This window comes from Gobio gobio (genome assembly GCF_949357685.1).
Source record: "Gobio gobio genome assembly, chromosome: 5".
Taxonomy (NCBI): Eukaryota; Metazoa; Chordata; class Actinopteri; order Cypriniformes; family Gobionidae; genus Gobio; species Gobio gobio.
The window spans coordinates 32,455,523-32,465,001 of record NC_137101.1 but is presented as its reverse complement, the minus strand read 5'-3'; positions in this window follow the sequence as shown (position 1 = coordinate 32,465,001).

The window sequence follows — 9,479 nt, the reverse complement described above, 5'->3', positions numbered from 1 at the left end:
CATTTTCTATTTGTACTTCTAAAATAAAAACATATACTGACACATCTCACAACAAATGTGAAAGTAATATACCTAAACATAAACAAAATAACTTATACAGGCATATTATATTTGGAAACAGACTGTTTTTTGTTTGTTTATTTTGTAGTTTATTCAGTCTTTATTTTTTGATTTATATATTTAGCATCAAACAAACAATATTCTTGTTCACAGTAATAAAAAACTGAAAGTTAAGATTTAAAAAAATGATTGCACAACCACTCAGTAGGTGGCAATATGCGATAAGAATGTAAATAGCCATTGGTAAGGGTCGCTTCTCAGCATCCGTTTCCATGTGCTCTGATGAAAATGCGTCTAAAAGCTTAAAAATGCTGCCTTCGGAGGGTGCATTCCAATTTAGGAAGGCATTAAGGCACATCCTAATCCAAAGCTTCACTTCTGATCGATTTTTTAAGGCAGCATAGATGTATCATTCGCTGCCTTTGATATCCCACAATCCTGTGCGTTCCATTTCATGATAGTTACCTAAAAAAAAAAAATCTGATCTGAAGGTTGCAGTTTGTGGTCATTTTGTATTGAATAAAACGTAATGGACAGAGGAAAATGACAATTTTATAGCATTTAAAAAGATAATATTGAGCTGCCAATCCTACTCCTTCCCCTAAATCTACCATAGCCATTTATTATACGTACAGTTATGAAGAAAAACAGAACAGAAAAACAAGTGTAATCACCATAATTTATTTATTGCGAAAATGTCAAAGGCGGTACTAAAAGTCGTTCAAATGACAATGTGTTGCAGTCGCAGTCCTCTCTGGTGGTATATAATAGTTTTGTATGAGGTAGAGAGCAGAATTTAAGTGATTAATTCATGGAAATATATCCGGCTACACTCCTGGAAGCGGCAAGGTGTGCATTTCCCATTTTCAAATGTACACAGCATGTCGCAATATGTGACAAAATCTTTATTCCGATTTCAGAATGTGTACTTTGACATTTGTAAAATATACGCTGAAGTGTCTCGTCCGGCGGTATTTGCAAATATCTTAAAATATGTTAATTATGTCCTCAGTTTTATATTAATTAGTACTGTGAATCTATTACATTTTTTTTATATTTTGATATTGTATTAAAATATTTAAAAAAATTAAAAAAAAGAAATGTAATAGATTCACAGTACTAATTAATATACAACTGAGGACATAATACATTTGATATTGTATTAACCTCTCCTTGAACTGTCACCTTATCGTGGTGGAGAGGTTTGAGTACCCGAATGATCCTGGGAGCTATGTTGTCTGGGGCTATATGCCCCTGGTAGGGTCTCCCAAGGCAAACAGGTCCTTGGTGACGGGCCAGACCAAGAACAGTTCACAAACCCTTATGACCACAACCACACCAAGGACCGTGACGTCGCCCGGCATGGCGCAGCCGGGGCCCCACCCTGGAGCCAGGCCCGGGGTTGGGGCTCGTATGCGAGCGCCTGGTGGCCGGGCCTCCCCCCATGGGGTCCGGCCGGGCTCAGCCCGAAGGAGTGACGTGGGGCCGCCCTCCTGTGGGCTCACCACCTGCAGGAGGGAGCGTAAGGGGCCGGTGCATAGCGAATCGGGCGGCAGTCGAGGGCGAGGCCCCCGACGACCCGATCTCTGGACACGGAATCTGGCTTTAGGGACGTGGAATGTCACCTCGTTGGCGGGGAAGGAGCCTGAGCTTGTGCGGGAGGTCGAGAGGTACCGACTAGAGATAGTCGGGCTCACCTCCACGCACAGCTTGGGCTCTGGAACCACACTTGGCTGGACTCTCTACCACTCTGGAGTTGCCCATGGTGAGAGGCGGAGGGCTGGAGTGGGTTTGCTTATAGCCCCCCAGCTCAGCCGCCATGTGTTGGAGTTCACCCCGGTGAACGAGAGGGTCGCTTCCCTGCGCCTTCGGGTCGGGGATAGGTCTCTCACTGTTGTTTGTGCCTACAGCCCAAATGGCAGTGCGGAGTACCCGGCCCTCTTGGAGTCTCTGGGAGGGGTGCTGGAAAGTGCTCCGACTGGAGACTCCGTCGTTCTACTGGGGGACTTCAACGCCCACGTGGGCAGTGACAGTGACACCTGGAGGGGCATGATTGGGAGGAACGGCCCCCCTGATCTGAACCCGAGCGGTGTTCTGTTATTGGATTTCTGTGCTAGCCACGGTTTGTCCATAACGAACACCATGTTCAAGCATAAGGGTGTCCATCAGTGCACGTGGCACCAGGACACCTTAGGTCGGAGGTCGATGATCGACTTTGTGGTCGTGTCATCAGACCTTCGGCCATATGTCTTGGACACTCGGGTGAAGAGAGGGGCGGAGCTGTCAACTGATCACCATCTGGTGGTGAGTTGGATCCGATGGCGGCGGAGGAAGCTGGACAGACCCGGCAGACCCAAACGTACTGTGAAGGTCTGTTGGGAACATTTGGCCGAGCCCCCTGTCAGAGAGATCTTCAACTCCCACCTCCGGCAGAACTTCGACCGGATCCCGAGGGAGTCTGGAGATATTGAGTCCGAGTGGACCATGTTCTCCACCTCCATTGTCGCTGCGGCCGCTCGGAGCTGTGGCCATAAGGTCTCCGGTCTCCGGGCTGGTGCCTGTCGAGGCGGCAATCCCCGAACCCGGTGGTGGACACCGGAAGTAAGGGATGCCGTCAAGCTGAAGAAGGAGTCCTATCGGGCCTGGATGGCTTGTGGGACTCCGGAGGCAGCTGACCGGTACCGGCAGGCCAAGCGGACTGCAGCCCGGGTAGTCGTGGAGGCAAAAAATCGGGCCTGGGAGGAGTTTGGTGAGGCCATGGAGAAAGACTATCGGTCGGCCTCGAAGAGATTCTGGCAAACCGTTCGATGCCTCAGGAGGGGGAAGCAGTGCCCTACCAACACTGTTTACAGTGGAGATGGGCACCTGTTGACCTCAACTGGGGATATCGTCGGGCGGTGGAAGGAATACTTCGAGGATCTCCTCAATCCCACCGACATGTCTTCCGTTGAGGAAGCAGTGGCTGGGGACTCAGGGGTGGACTCGTCCATCACCCGGGCTGAAGTCATCGAGGTGGTTAAAAAGCTCCTCGGTGGCAAGGCACCGGGGTTGGATGAGATCCGCCCTGAGTACCTCAAGTCTCTGGATGTTGTGGGGCTGTCTTGGCTGACACGCCTCTGCAACATTGCATGGCGGTCGGGAACAGTACCTCTGGACTGGCAGACCGGGGTGGTGGTCCCTCTTTTCAAGAAGGGGGACCGGAGAGTGTGTTCCAACTATAGGGGGATCACACTTCTCAGCCTCCCCGGGAAAGTCTATGCCAGGGTACTGGAGAGGAGAATTCGGCCGATAGTGGAACCTCGGATTCAGGAGGAACAGTGTGGTTTTCGTCCCGGTCGTGGAACACTGGATCAGCTCTATACCCTTTCCGGGGTGCTGGGGGATTCATGGGAGTTTGCCCAACCAGTCCACATGTGTTTTGTGGATTTGGAGAAGGCATTCGACTGTGTTCCCCGTGGCATTCTGTGGAGGGTGCTCTGGGAGTATGGGGTCGGCGGCCCCCTGCTTAGGGCTGTTCAGTCCCTGTACAACCAGAGCAGGAGCTTGGTCCGCATTGCCAGCAGTAAGTCAGACTTGTTCCCGGTGCATGTTGGACTCCGGCAGGGCTGCCCTTTGTCACCGGTTCTGTTCATAATTTTTATGGACAGAATTTCTAGGCGCAGCCAAGGGCCGGAGAGTGTCCGGTTTGGGAACCACACGATTTCGTCACAGCTTTTTGCAGATGATGTTGTCGTATTGGCTTCCTCGAACCAGGACCTTCAGCGTGCACTGGGACGGTTTGCGGCCGAGTGTGAAGCGGCTGGGATGAGAATCAGCACCTCCAAGTCTGAGGCCATGGTTCTCAGTCGGAAAAGGGTGGCTTGCCCGCTTCAGGTGGGTGGAGAGTTCCTGCCTCAAGTGGAGGAGTTCAGGTATCTTGGGGTCTTGTTCACGAGTGAGGGAAGGATGGAACGGGAGATTGACAGACGGATCGGTGCAGCTTCTGCAGTAATGCGGTCGATGTACCGGTCTGTCGTGGTAAAAAAGGAGCTGAGCTGCAAGGCAAAGCTCTCGATTTACCGGTCAATCTACGTTCCTACCCTCACCTATGGTCATGAGCTGTGGGTCATGACCGAAAGGACAAGATCCCGGATACAGGTGGCCGGAATGAGCTTTCTCCGTAGGGTGGCTGGGCGCTCCCTTAGAGATAGGGTGAGAAGTAGGAGTAGAGCCGCTGCCCCTCCACATCGAGAGGGACCAGCTGAGGTGGCTCGGGCATCTATTTCGGATGCCTCCTGGACGCCTTCCCAGGGAGGTGTTCCAGGCACGTCCCACCGGGAGGAGGCCCCGGGGAAGACCTAGGACACGCTGGAGGGACTATGTCTCCCGGCTGGCCTGGGAACGCCTCAGGTTCCCCCGGAAGAGCTAGAGGAAGTGGCTAGAGAGAGGGAAGTCTGGGCGTCTCTGCTTAGACTGTTGCCCCCGCGACCCGGCCCCAGATAAGCGGAAGATGATGGATGGATGGATGGATGGATATTGTATTAATTTCTGTTACTCTCCAAATTAATGTAGAAACAATTTAAAGACATCATATACTATTAAATATTTGTTGTAATGACATCTTTTTATGAATGAAGGCCAGTATCACTGATATTAATGTCTCTATGAAACATTAATGACGTTACATTACAGTATAACTGAAAGCTACCAATTTCAACATTTATTAGGCTTTAAAAAAAACAACTTTTAATTTAAGTGAACTTAAGTGGTCTCGTTTTTCCTGTTTTTTTGAAGCTTTGATTGTGTTTACAGTGTGCAATATAACGTGTTCATGTTTCACGTGTAAAAAAAACAGTATTTTTCACACAATTTACTTATCTGTATACCGCTGTTCTCACTGTCCTCAAAACGGCTTGAAAGATTTCCCTGTTCTATGAAGTCCCTCCTTTAGAAACACGTAACGAGTTCTGATTGTGCCAGCGGTTCCCGTGTTGTGATTCGACAGCAGCTTAGCGCACGTTGCCCGGAAAGGTCACGCCTCTTTCCTCGGATCTGACGCGCTGTCGTGTGCATCTCATTTTCTCTCAAGTTAATTTAAGACATTATTTAACTAATTTGTTATTGTTTGTTCAAGAGCAAAAGAGAACTCGATGTGTGCACGAGACTGACGCGAGTCTGTGTGTCGAGTGTGTGTGTGTGTCAGGGTGTCCCTTAATGACCTGACAGACATAGCCACACAGACAGGACATTGACATACAGCGTGTTCTCTTGTGTCTTGTCGCAGATGGTTTGAAAGCATTTATATGAAAAAGTGAGATGGTGGTCCAGTGGGTTAAACCATGGAACTGATATGCAGAAGGTTGCTGGTTCAATCCCAGCGGTCACCACCAGTGTGTCTTTGAGCAAGCAGTGTGTCTTTACTCCATGTTGCTCCAGGGAGATTGTCCCTGTAATAAGGGCACTGTAAATCGCTTTGGATAAAAGCGTCTGCCAAATGCATAAATGTAAATGTAAAAGAGCGTGATCATATAATGTAACGCTAGGCAAAAATGGATATAAAAACGGACGCTGTGTTAATTGCGTTAAATATTTTTCATTAAACTGAAAAAATGTATTGCCCGCATTAATTTAAACTAACTAAACAACGGAGGACGTACAGTTTGCCTCGACTGACGTTCGACGGAGATAAGACTAAGTGTGAGCTTTGGGAGACCAAAATGTTGGGACATTTTCATTTATCAGGGCTAAAGTACACGATGCTAAAAGAACCGCAGTCAGAAGCCGAGATAGCAGCGGATGCAAAGAAAAATGCTGACGCAAATGCTGAGTTGATTTTACTGTAAGATGACAAAAGCCTCTCATTAGTTATGAGGGATGCGCCCAACAATGGAAGAAAAGCTCTAGAAATATTGAGAGTATTATGCAGGGAGGAGAAAGCCCCGCATAATCAGCTTGTACACCATGTTGACATCGCTTCAAAAGGCAAACGATGAAAGTGTAATGGACTATATCATCAGAGCAGAGACTGCCATCACAGCACTGCGAAAAGCAGGTGAAACGTTAGGAGACGGACTGCTAGTAGCTATGGTCTTAAAGCGATTGCCTGAGAGTTTTAAGCCATTCGCAATACATGTGGCCCATACAGATGATAAAATCACCTTTGCGGAGTTCAAGACTAAACTACGTAGTTTTGAAGAAACAGAAAAGATAAAAGCAGCTGAGTCGAGCGACAGTGTGATGACGACTCAAGGGAAAGCCGGATGGCGGCCCGCAAAGACGAGCGCACGTGGCTGGATCAAAGACGACACAGGCTACAAATACAAACAAAGCACAAAAACACAGGCTAGTGAAGTTTGTGAGCAAGGCAGCTGTGGAAACCAGACACAGACAGGTGAGCCAGATCTAAGCGATGGCTATGGCAGTGTGAAACCCAGGACAAGTGAGACCACACAGAGTAGGAGTACTGAAAATGCTCCAGAGCCAAGTGTACAGAGCAGAAGTACACATAGTGATAGTCCAGGTGAAGTAATGAGGTCTAGTGACCACAAATAGACACAACAGAGTGTGACAAGTGGTGAACCCGAGAGTATAGGTATCCGACTAGAGAAAGAAGAACACAGAGTTACTTAGATGACTTCGTAAGTGAAGACAAGGATAGTGATGGGGTTAATAACACAGTAGATTATTGCTGCAGAGCGGTGTGTGGCATTCCACAGACTTTTGAGTAGGGTTGGGAACCGAGAACCGGTTCTTATGCAGAACCGAAACTGATTTTTGAAAAATACCAGAACCGCGCGAAATTCCTAAATTTCGGTTCCGAAAACGGTTCTGGTGCAATGTGTGTGCGAAGCGCTGGAAGCGAATCCTTTCATAGCGAGTGACAGCCAGTGTTGCCAACTCCGTGATTTTCCCGCTTTCCCGTTTTCCACTGTTGCCGCGTGCTGTGTTTCATGTCCGCGGGTTGAAACGAGTGTGCAATTGTGCGGGTTTTGTTGTGAAAACCTGGCAACCCTGGCTCACCTCATCATGAATATTAATTACGTTGCCTGCCGCTTCCAGGAGGGCAACGCAGTTCAGCACTGAAAGCCCTCGCGCTACACATTTACGGTTTTGCGTCAGATATTTTCTCGTTGACCACCAGCATAGCGAAGAGAAAGTCACAAGTATGGATTCATTTCCAAAGAATGAATGATAATGAAGCAAAATGTAACACGTGAAAAGTTAATAACATGCAAAGGAGGCTGCACTAGCAATTTGACAAAACATTTGCTACAGCACAGAGTGCCTCAGGGCTTATACCAGATTTATAGTGAAAGGCATATATATATACAGGGCCGGCGTTTGCTATAGGCGAGCTAGGCGGTTGCCTAGGGCGACAAATGTGTTGGGGGCGCAGCCAGGCGCCCTCTAGTGGCGCCCTTAAACTTATTTCCCATTAAGCATAGAATTAAAACAAGCGAAATAAAACATACTGTTTATTAAACATGATCATCCTTGGGCGCCCCCTCAGCCGCACGTTTAATTACTTAACCTGATTATTAGATTGAATTGAAAGTGAATATTGTCTAGCACAGGCGTTATGTCAAGCAATTGGTCATCACTGGCGCGTTCTTCAAAAATGAAGCGGTCTAAACCCTCGAGTACACAGGGACGGAAAAAGAGAAAGGCAGACGATCAAAAGAAAGCCCAGTATAGAGGTAAGTCTTCTCATCTCAGCCATAAAGGTGTCAAACGAAATAAATTTACTTCGTATTATCGATATTATCAACTAATATTGGACGGCATTGGACGTTTTATTGCTGTCACTAAGCTATCACTAGCTAGCTAGTTATCTACATATTACAACGCATTTCACTGACAATAAGGAAATCCAGACGAGCCAAATTTTAATGCTGTGTCAATTTTGAAGGTGAATATAAATGCCAGAAACAACTGTTCATCTTTTATTATCTAAGATAGGGATAGAGCTACAATAACTTATATATTTTAATTTTGTAGTGGTAAGTACAGTGTATCTATAATAGCACTTTTGTTTGTAGAGGGTATAGTTAATCCAGTTTATGGGTCATAATTTGCTTAAGTGTCTTTACAGGTGCTTAAGAGAGTTTTTGCACAGTTTATGGAGTTAATATTTGGTAAATATCCTTGAACATTCTTTCTAGCATTTGTGTATGACCAATTTATTGCAGTTGATCCTTCAAGTCTTAACTTTCTTGATTAAGTGTTGGAGTGACTATAAAAGCATTTTTGTTTGTTCATCCATAGTTTGAGTCATAATTTGTTAAATATCCTCCAACTTTCTTTGTAGCATTTTTGTATGTGCAATTTATTAGAGTGTATCATTTAAGTCATAATTAGCTTTTTAAGTCTTGGAGTAACAATAGGAGCATTTTTGTTTATATAGTTTTTATAAATACTTAACCCATTTGTGCCCAATTTTTTCTGAATGGCATGTTCTGCATTTATTTTCCCCAGGTTTTTGTATTTTTTCTTGAAAATCGTATTTGAATCTGTGGCAACTATAGTTGCCGGTGGGCAAATATGTTGTATGCACCCCTTCAATGTCATTTAGCATCTAACTCAAAATAACTGCTTTCAACAGATCAATCTTTATTCATAATCAAATTTATTATGTTTGACTAAGTATACTAAAAACTATAGATCTGTTGTAAGATGTGTTTTGTTTGGATGATTCTAGAGACCTTCATGATTATGTTGATATATATATGTCAACAAAAAATACTTATTAGTAACATGAAAATGACCTTTCTTTGGGAGGGTTTGCCTTCGTTGTGCTCCCTGGAAGTAGGGGTAGGAAGTTGGCAGTCTCATGTGACAGGAAGGAAGTTAATATATTTTTTTTTTTCTTGAAATCCTTTATTTGGTTGTCTGCTTGTGTGTCATTAAGATATAAAACATGGATAATATCTAGAAAAATACTTACAGAAGGAAAATGACAACTATACACTGGCAACTATAGTTGCCGGTGGGCTTAACAATTAGGGGGGGGGGGGGGATTATGGGCGCAAAACTCAATCTCGCCTAGGGCAACCAAAGAGCTAGAGCCGGCCCTGTATATATATATATATATATATATATATATATATATATATATATATATATATATATATATATATATATATATATATATATATATATATATATATATATATATATATTGTCAACCGTTGAGTCACCATGGTTTAGGTAAGCGTTTACCTAATATAGCGTTATATATATATTTGTCAACCGTTGAGTCACCATGGTTTAGGTAAGCGTTTAGGCACAATTACCTTTGTAATGCTGAATTGCAATTTATTATTTACAAGTTCACTGAATAACTGAATTACTATTAAATTAATATATAACTAATTAATAAATATAACTAATAAATATAATTTATAACTTGGTTTTATTCAGAGACAGAGAGATAAAATAAG